The sequence below is a fragment of the Phragmites australis genome, chromosome 19, assembly GCF_958298935.1.
Source record: "Phragmites australis chromosome 19, lpPhrAust1.1, whole genome shotgun sequence".
Lineage (NCBI taxonomy): Eukaryota > Viridiplantae > Streptophyta > Magnoliopsida > Poales > Poaceae > Phragmites > Phragmites australis.
The window spans coordinates 22,214,639-22,225,388 of NC_084939.1; the positions used below are offsets into that span (position 1 = coordinate 22,214,639).

Genomic DNA, 10,750 nt, shown 5'->3' on the forward strand with positions numbered 1-10,750 from the left:
ATTAAGCCCTTCCTAATTGCGCGCCTCACAACGTCTCTGCGTGTGCCATCCCACACGCCCAGATCATGCCGCACATGACTGAAACTGACTGAAAACAGACCGCCAACTTCGGTGTGGACTGAGAACACCTCAAGTGTACAAAATACGAAGCAAAACAGCAAAGACAACTAAAAAATGACTCGAACTAAACATCTTCTAAGGTTTATTCAACAGTTTGTGGACAATAAATAAATAAATGGGCCTTGCTTGCACGGCTGCGACGCCTCCGTTCTTCTGGACCCGAGCTGCATTAACCCGTCGACGGAGAAGAAGGCGATCCCGCGGCGCGGGTACACTCCGTGAATGAGATCAAGGTGGCCGTGGAGGCCGTCTGCCCCAGAGTCGTCTCCTGCGCCGACATCCTCGCCTTCGCGGCGCGCAACTCCGCCGTCGTCTCGGGCGGCTTCACCAGCTTCGTCATGCCCTCGGGCTGCCGGGACGGGGCCGTCCCAACTTCTTCGACGCGTTACAGAACATCCGTTCCCAGAACTTCAAGATGCTGGACCTCATCAACAGCTTCAAAGGCAAGGGCCTCGACGTCGACGACATCGTCACGCTCTCCGGCGCGCACTCCATCGGGCAGGCGCACTGCTCCTCCTTCAACGGGGGGCTGTACCCCACCGTGGACCCGACCATGGACGCCACCTACGCCAACAATCTGAAGCTGGTGTGCCGGCCCGGCGCCGGGCAGCGGCGGGGGCAACCCGATGGTCAACAACAATGTGACGACGGACCCATACAAACTCAGCAACCAGTACTACAGTAACTTGGTCTCCGGGCAGGTGCTCTTCAGGTCGGACCAGCAGCTCCTGAGCACCACCGACACGGCGGCCAAGGTCCGACCCTGCCGCGTGGATAGAGCGTATCGCAGCGGCGCTGGTGAAGATGGGCGGCATCAAGGTGCTCACCGGGACCGCCGGCCAGGTCAGGAAGCTCTGCTACGCCACCGACAGCTAGCGCTACCTGATCGAGCTGCTGCTGCTATATATTCTTGCATTGCATGCATTCGTTTTCTTGCTGCTTCATTCGTTTTACTGTTGTAACATGAGAGGTGCACAATCAACTGAGTATAGTGTGTGGGTTCATCGCTTTCATAGAATTTGCTCTTTGAAGAAGAATTTGTTTGCAGCACCTCTTTTTTTGGAGAGGAATATACTTTAACCAAAAGGCATAGCTAAATTGCTGGTCAACAAACCAAGTACAAAATCAGGAACTGAATCAACCCCACACTTGGGCGTTTTGCTGGACATAACAACATACTTAGCTAAAACCTGGGCCACGTTTTGCTATAAGCAGTCTCAAAAGCAAACATGAGCAAAAAGAGACCGAGCTCAGAAGCCCATGTAACTATTTAGCGATGAGCCTAAGAGACAGAAAACTATCCAAAATTTAATTAGGCCTAGCCCAAGTTCGGACCAAATTCTGTTTAGTAATTTTACAACGTGAAAACTAGCCATTTCCCTTGGATTAGCTAGGCCTGGATAGCATTTTTTCAGTTGGAAAGAAGTTGGACCTACCTTGCCCTGGCGCCGGCCCAGTCTAGCCTGCGAAATGCTAAAGTTTACTCGAAAGTAGGATTTAATAAGTGATGAAGACATTTCATAGTTCAGTATAGCTGTTTATGTCAAAAGACAAGTGTTCAACCTCAAACTTGCCCTGAATGAGAGTCATTTTCCTACCTAATTATTGAGTCTACCAATAGAGAGATGCTGGGGCAAACACGGTTTGGCCTGACTAACATGCCACACCCACATCAACGCCTAGGCAACCCAATGCAAATTCCAAGAAGATCTTGTCTTTTTTATGTATAGAAAATGAGGGTAGGAGCTCTACCACATTTCAGAAAATAAAAGGCACAGATTTATTTTTTCTATGGGACGGACAAGGAATTTAAAAAACAGTATACTCATTTGTTCGGTTGTGAAACTAGCACATATTTCTTTGGTATCCTGGCATTCCTATTCATCACAGAAAACTGAGGAATTTTTTTTTTGAAAATTGAGGAATATTGATTGGAAGGGAGTTGAGGAACGATTTGAGAAGAAATTGAATAGCTGAAAAGGCAAATATTTATTTGCCGAAGGACAATTAGTACTTATAAATTTAGTTATCAGCAGCTTCCCTATGTTTATGATGTCATTCTTCAAAATACCACAATGTGTGCTTAAAAGTCTAGATTATCTAAAATTTAGATTTTTTTGATAAGGAGACAATCATAAAAGGAAATACATACTGGTAAAATAGAATATCATGTGCCAACCTAAAGACCAACGAGTATTGGGAATTTACAGATCTCATGGTCCAAAATACATGTTTACTTAGTAAATAGCTATATCAGCTATTGAGGGAAGAAGGGGTGTGGCAGTAGATCTATGAAGCAATACTCTCACACAAGTGGAAGGAAAACCAGGAGATTCATATTTTTGGTCAGGTCTCATGAAAGCCAAAAGTGAATTCCTAAAAAGAGGAACATTTCAGGATTCGGATGGAACCCAAATAAGATTTTGGGAAAATATATGTTTGGATGATTGACCCCTCGGCGAAAAATACCCATCATTGTTCCACATGGTGAGGAAAAAACATGCCACAATTGGAGAGGTGATGCGTACAATATCACTTAATATCTTCCGCGGACTGGTCATAGGAGATAAACTAATTAAATGGCAAGCACTAGTGTCTAAATTACTTGATATAAACATATCTCAAGAGAAGGACATATTCAAGTGGGATTTACATGCAAATGGATAATTCTCAGTATGATCAATGTACCAACAAATGATCATACAACCCACCTCCTTTTCTCATCACATAATGTGGCAGTTAAAGGTTTTTACTAAAGATTAAGATATTCCTATGGTACTTAGAAAGAGGAGCAATCTTAACCAAGAATAACCTAGCAAAACGTAATTCGGACACAAGTATGAAATGCAGTTTTCGTAATCACAATTAAAGCAATCAACATATCTTTTATGAATACCAATTTGCCAGATCAGTCTAGAGAATAGCTAGAATTGTCGTATGCATAAACGCTCCTTGGAGTATCTCATATGATTGGAGATTGGCTCTGGGGTATAGGTCTTAAACAGAAGAAAAAGATCTTAGTTAGAGCGGCTGCACTATATGGGCTATATGCCTATGTCATAATGATATTGATTTTGATAAAAAGACAATCAAATCTTTTATGCCGGTTATTTTCAGATGTACTTATTGGCTAAGATATTAGAGATTGCTACAAAAGGTGGAGGACAAGGAGGAGATACACATGGTTTGCTAGGCATTAGAGGTGGCCACCATGGATTTCTTCACTAATAATGGATGGTGGTTTGGTAATAGACTTAGCGATGGATGAGATGCCATGCATCATGTGGTCTTTTATTTAACTATTGCTCTTTCGAACTTTTTGTTGAGAGTTAAATATGATGTAATAATGAAACAGACTGGCGGCAACCTTATTTTAGTATTGGAATAAAGTTTCCTTTATCTAAAAAATAAACCCACCTGTGTGCACCTCAACGATGCAGAGCCTGGAATAAGTTTATATTTTCTAATTTTTTTAAGACTTCTACAAATACCTAGCCAAAAGAAACACTACTACAGAAATGATCATCACTGCCAGTTCAAAAACTGCATTACTGCCGGATTTTGAACCGGTAGTGATTAAGTGACAATGATAATCCATAGTTATCAATGCCGATTTTGGAACCGGCTCTGATAATGATTATCAATGCCGGTTGCATCTATGAACTGGTAGTGATACAAACTATCATTGTTGGTTCTTGAATGCAATCTGCCGATTGATATACCTATCGTTGCCGATTCCAGCTATAAATTGGTACTAATCCTCAATCCAGGGAAAAAAATTTAAACAGGCATGCAATAATTTAACCAAGCTTTATATTACTAATCTCCAAAATTACTGATTTATATCACACTAATATATAATTAAGTCACTAATAATTTTTAACTCTATCACTGTACACCAAAAACAAAAGACGTGGCCATATACCATAACCACTTGGGGTCGGCCACGATGACGAAGAAGTAGCCATCATCATCGTCGTCCTTGCCATCATTGTCGTTGTCGTTGTCCTTGTTGTCCGTAGCGAGCTCTCGCACATCAGCCTCCTCCTCCTCCTTCTCATCCGACCTCAGGGGCCTCTTCGCCTTCGGCTCCTCGAGGAAGTAGTCCCAAACGTTGTACTCGTAGGGGGGACCCTGCCGATTCACCGGAGTCCTAGGACTGTGCCTCATCTGAGCTCTCCGACGGGGCTAGAGCCTTGTTGTCAGACGACCGCGTGGGTGTGGGTGGCGTGGCTGGAGATGGTGGCGAAGGAGGCGGTGGTGGAGTGGTCGGAGTGGGAGAAGGTGGTGGAGTACTCCACTCCATCGCGCGGTGGCGGGGGCAACAGTGGCGGTGGTAGTAGAGGGGAGAGGGCAGAAGAGATCGAGTGTGAGAGCGAGAACGAGTGAGTTGAGCGATCGAGTTAAATTTAACGGCGACATTTGGGAGAAGCCGAGCAGGCAGGCATAGGAATTTGTACGATTTTCGGGTTATTACTACCGGTTTGTAAATACAATCGGTAGTGATAGCCATTATCACTGCCGGTTATTAAAGGTACGTCTTTATATGAACTAGTATCACTATCGGTTCATATTACAAATCGGCGATAATATATCATAGTTGGTTCCAGCTAAACATCGGCAGTGATAAGTTGATTATCATTGCTAGTTCGTAATAAGAATCGACAGTGATAATCATTATCACTTTCGGTTCTTGCTACCTCAGTTTTTTATGTGCGTTTTGAGCTTACGAACTGACAGTGATAAATTATCACTACCGGTTATTACTAAACTGGTAGTGAACAGGAACAATAATGGTCCTTTCTGTGGTAGTGAAAGCTTGTGCACCAACACCTACTGTCGGAGGGTTAACTCCTATCGCAGGGATCCTGAGGGACCCCTTTTTGAGATTCGGCCAGGGGGATGATTCTGAATATGTTTGCTGGAGAAATAAATGAGTATGAATGCAATGGCAGGTGGTGTGGAATGATCTAATGCAGAACGCAGTAAATGCACAAGAGGGATTTTTAGACAGGTTTGGGCCGTACTGAGCGTAATACTCTACTCCTGTGTGGATGCTATAAATGCCCTGAGAATGTCTCTCAGGAATGTCGCTAATTACAAGAATGTCTGTCTATCCTAGAGCTTTAGGCTCCTTGCTCTTGGTGGTCTCAGCTTCTATGCCTGTACGAAGATGTTCTTCGGTCTCTGAGCAAGTGTCTGAGAGTTCGAGCGTTGTCCTTCAATTCACCTTATTCACCTTTTTTTGTCCGTGCCCGCCGGCTATCTTAAATACCCTCCGACGGTAGCGTGCCCCGAAAGGGAGGGCACGAGTTCCAAGGCGCCATAAATGGAAAGGGAGTCATCATGGACTCTGCGCGAAGTGACGGGGGGTTGAAAACGCGCCCCCACCCAGTCTTTGGTCGTCATAATGGCGCTGACAACGGGCGCCGTGGAGAGGGCCCACCGGGCAGCCACAGAGCGGCCCGGTGTGCCCGTTTGGTCTTGTACGCTTGCCACAGCAGGGCGGCAGGTGGGGCACCTCGGGCCTCGCGACGCTATCCCGAGGCGCGCCGAATGACGCGGGATGGGACCCGTGCATTTAATATCCCCACGCCCTTCTGCCAGAATATAGTAGGGACTGACACCGAGCGTGGCGGGAGCAGTTGGAGGTGATAGGCCACGCGCGCTCTTAAATACGGCATCGGGCCTTTCACAAGCTGACACATCACCGCTGGACCCCTGTAGGGGCCACCGACGAAGGGCTTCTTGGGCCGTCGGGGAACCGAGTGCTCGGGGGTCACTGTTCATTTCCCCGAGCACTCTCTCTCGGAAACGCCCTCTCTTGGTCCTCGGGGAACCGAGTACTCGGGGGCCACTGTTTGCAGCCCCGAGCACTCTCTCTCGGAACTACCTTCTTTGGGTCCTCGGGGTACTCGGACGCCCAGGGGGCCACTGTTTGTAGCCCCGGGCACACCCTTCCCGGTACTCGGCTCTCCTAGTTGTCGGGGGACTTAGGTGCTCGGGGATCACTGTTCACGTCACCGAGCACTCTCTTTTCGGTCACTTAGTCTTCGTAGATCATCGGGGAACCCGGGTACTCAGGGACCACTGTTTGTGGCCCCGAGCGCCCTCTTCCGGAACTTAATCTTTTCGTACCTCACGGAGGTGAACCCCGCGGGAAGGTGCCACATGGCGGATTGCTGGCCTGACCTCGGGATTCGAAAACCCCTGATTCCTAATTCATCAACACCTACAATTACCGAATTGATCCTCATTGTGTAATGTCTCTGACATGCGCTTGTTGCAGTGGCCGCAGCATTCAGAGAGATAATTTGATCGTTGGTTTCACCTTCATCTGGATGTCCACCTCATTATCTTTTTTTTACACAGTTCTCCAGTATTTTATATGATTTTTCTTCGCTTGTTTAAGGAGAGGCAGGCAGTTGGTGAGGTTGGCTGGCACCAGGAGAGCCGGGCCATTGAGGGCGGGGGATTCGGTGATACCTTACCGCGACACTGAGCTGCTAAAGACAACAAAAAGGGGGAAAGGCTCGCCACCAAACCGCTAGAATATGTCACCAAACATACATGTAAGTTAGACAAAAATATAAAATTAGATAACATATGCGACCGTATTTACCGAAATAGATAATATATCGTCGTATTTACAATTTTAGCATTCGTATTTGGCACCTCGTTTACCGAAAATTGACTTTCGATATACCATATATCGAAAATACCATATTTGGCACACTGGGAGCCGAAAATGGCGAAAATGGACAGTACCGCGCATAAACAGTAACAACAGTGCGTTTGAATTTCGCTTTTCCTATTTTTCAAAACGGTGGTCTTCTGTTACTCCAAAACTTTTAAAACTTTTTTTTTTACATGTTTCATAATCCATGTGCAACCCATTTTAATAGGATTCACCAAAAAATCCTTTGTATATTTAAAACTAAAATTCTACAAAAAAAACTACTTTTGTAACTTGTAATAATTGTTAGTGTCTCAAATAAATTCCCAAAAATCTAGAAAAATTCACCAATATTCTTCTTATGTGATGGAATAATTTATAAAATTATTTCCAGCCCTAGTTTATATGATGAAAAAGTGAGTTCCTTTATAATGCTTTATTTACATGAAACGATAAAAATGCATATAAATGAAGCATTACAAATGAAATCACTTTTTCATCATATAAAATAGGTTTGGGAATAATTTTAGAAATTATTACATCACATAAGAAGAATATTAGTGATTTTTTCTAGATTTTTGGGAATTTATTTGAGACACTAACAATTATTACAAGTTATAAAGTAGTCTTTTTTTAAGAATTTTAGTTTTAAATATACAAAAGATTTTTCAGTGAATCTAATTAAAATAGGTTTTACATGGATTATAGAACACGTAAAAAAAATTTAAATTTTTTTGAAGTAACAGAAGACCACCGTTTTGAAAAAGAGGGAAAGCGAAATTCAAATGCATTGCTGTTACTGTTCACATGCGGTACATTTCATTTTTGTCGCATGCCGAAAATGGCATTGTAGCCCATTTTTAGCACATCGTATGCCGAATACGGTGCTACAGTGCTATATTCGGCACACCGTGTACCGAATATGGTATTTTCGGTGTACGGTATACCGAAAGTTAATTTTCGGTAAATGAGGTGTCGAATACGAATGCTAAAATTATAAATATGATGATATATTATCTATTTCGGTAAATACGGTCACGTATGTTGTCTAATTTTATATTTTGGCCATACAAGTTATAGTATATATCTATAAAATACTCCCTTCAGTTATAAATAAATGTCATTTTGGTATGGTCCCTAGCTAAAACATATTTGTGACTACTATTTTTTTTATATATCTATAGAATAGAGCAAGGTTATACTATTATGAAGCGATCCAAGTCTGTAGCAATAAAAAGGAGGGCACAAATGCTGGAAGGGGAACGAACAGAACCGAACCGAACCATCTCCTACCTCATGCTCGTCTCCACCCTGGACCTCCATTCTCCTGCTATTCTACCCCAGACTCCATGCTTTCCCAGTCTAAACTCTAATTCTCCCTTCTAATTGTATCAACAACTTGTATCCTGGTGTGATGGCAATGGAATCATGTCGGAATTTCGTGCTGATTTGGGTGTTGATCGGGTAGGATCGTAACATTTGGTATTCAGAGTAGGCGATCCTTCCACCATGCTCTCTGTTGGTGCCCTAGCGGCCATGGGCGAGGAGCTCGAGTTCCCAACCCCTACAGTGGTACAGTGGTTAAGGAGGTGCATGAGGAAGAGATAACGTCGCTGTTGCAGCAGATACTCAGCGAGCTGCACGGCATGCGGGTGTGCGCTGCCTCCACCTCCAGCAAGCTTGGAATGGCTTCATCGGCATCACCTTCTACTTCGTCGACCTCTACTCCATCTCAGGAGGCAGCTTTCGACATCCCCATCGGCACCACCGAGCACGCCCCAGTGACGCATGCAAAGTGTTCGATGGTTTGTTCCGACGTCAACACCGGCACCGACCACACTGCGACCGCGTCTCCGCTAGTGATGGGTGTTCCCAAGGATGTTCCAGCATGTGTGGAGTCTAGGAGTGTCCTCTCACCAAGGCTGTTGGCCGACGTGAAGCTCGACACACTTGTGCCCACCAACTGTTCGACAATATGTCCGAGTGTTGGCTTCGTTTACTCTGACACTGCAACCTCGTTGCCTGCAGATGTCATCACCATATTTGACCCTGGCGTGGTTACAGCTGCTCCGAGGTCTTTTGCCATCCCAATCGCTGCCGCCAAACACCTACCAGCAACGTACGCAAGGTGTTTGACGTTTGGTCGCGACCTGGATGCCCATGTTCAGATGTCCACGACCACTCCCTGGGCAGCACTACTAATAGTTCTATCGCGTTCCATGTGGAAGCCACCCATGGATAAGAGCTGCACATTCATCTTCAACCCCAATGTCATATCCCTGCCCGCTGACACCATAGACACCATGTGCTTGCAAGAGCGCTCTGGCTTCTACAACCAGGCAATTCCTGGGACACTTATCAAGGTACTGAGCTTCAGCTCCCTTGTTACTAGTGCGTCCCCAGTTGCTTTTTTTTTGTTCACCAAGTGATGGCGAAGGGTTTGACAAATGGTCAATCAAGGGTATGCCAGCGCTATGGTGGTCACTTTGGCTGTTATCTAGGCGACTGGTTCCTAAAGGCAATGGGCACGAGTTGAGGCCACTTCCTTGGCCATCCTTCATATATGAGCGAGTTGGATTGCTGCTGCAACAAACACTACCTGCCAGTATAGTGGTGATTGAAGGGCAGTATCCATGTTCTTTACAGCAAGTCAAACTGAAGAATTGGCGGCCACTTGCAGTACAGGTTGTAGAAAGGGTTCTTGAAATTATGTTGGCAATGTCAGGGAGATTGTTGCTTGAAACTATGTTGGCAATGTCGGGGAGATTGCTTGGGCTAAAACCTTGGGCTAATTGGCAGGAGTATTTGAGCAGCACAAGCAAGGTAGGATTTGTACTTGGTGTGGCTAATCAAGTTAAGCTGAACACTTCGCAATATTTAGTGCAAACATGCACAATTGCACTGGTTTTCATGACTATCACACTAGTGAAGCCGATTGCGCTAATTCCATGGCCACCACCGCAAAAGGTACTCATGTTTCGGTTGTTGTTTAATTGATTGCTATTCATGAGCTCTGGAACATCAAGGGAAATTTATAGAGAGCTCCCTGAATTAGTCTGGCAGAAATCTATTATGCAGCAAAAGAATGTGTGCTTCTGTTCCTCTTTGGACTGCAGTTCATACACATTCAAGGCAAATATGAGCAGCTTAGGTGCATGGATTTTGTTTCAACCATGGCCACTACCAAATGAACCAGGTTACATCATAGTTTTGCAATTCAGTGGCTTCTTTGAATGGTTAATGGTGGTGGCAGATTATTGGGATAATGTGTTTACATTATTGGTGCCTGCATTTAACCAATTTATAGAACTTGCCTGGTTACTATGCTGGGAGTATGGAGCCTTCTTGAGTTTTTGTTCGCTGTCACTAAGAGTTCTTACGCACAATCAAAGTGTTCATGTGGTGTTGCTATGTGATAGAAAAATCTGTCATCAATTATTCTTTGCTCCGGCACAATTCAAATCAATGTTCATAACTCCTGCTCAAGTTTACATGGAGGTGTGGAAGCCATTTGTAGCGTTCTGGAACTACTTGAGATATGTATGGTTGTTTAATAGTCTAATCATTGGAGCTGCTGATAACAAGAAAGAATCAATGAGCTGGACACTTGCAGGTTGCTCTCCCAAACTTTGTGCAGAATTGTTCGATCTTGTACAGCGACGCATCTGCTTGGGTCTTTCTACAGTGGCAGAACTCTTTGCTCTTAATGGTGTTGTTACACTGTGCAATCATGAGCTGTGCTGGAAATTGAGGTCAGCTAGTACCTTCATATCACCAACTATTTCTCTGAATGAGTGCATCTTTAGTGCTTCTGGGCTATGTGCAAAACAATCAGTAGTTCTCAGGATCTTGACACTCATCACAATGTGCAAGTGAGGGACATCTGCAACATTAAAAAAAGAAGTTGATTATCCATTTAATTACCGAACTGAAGGATTGCAAGTGCTATGGGAT

At 44.5% G+C, this 10,750-nt stretch overlaps 1 pseudogene; it reads left to right on the forward strand.

Annotated features, from left to right (window-relative positions):
• The first annotated feature begins 249 nt into the window (after positions 1-249).
• LOC133900267 (peroxidase 2-like) lies at positions 250-996 on the forward strand (annotated as a pseudogene).
• The last annotated feature ends 9,754 nt before the right edge of the window (positions 997-10,750 follow it).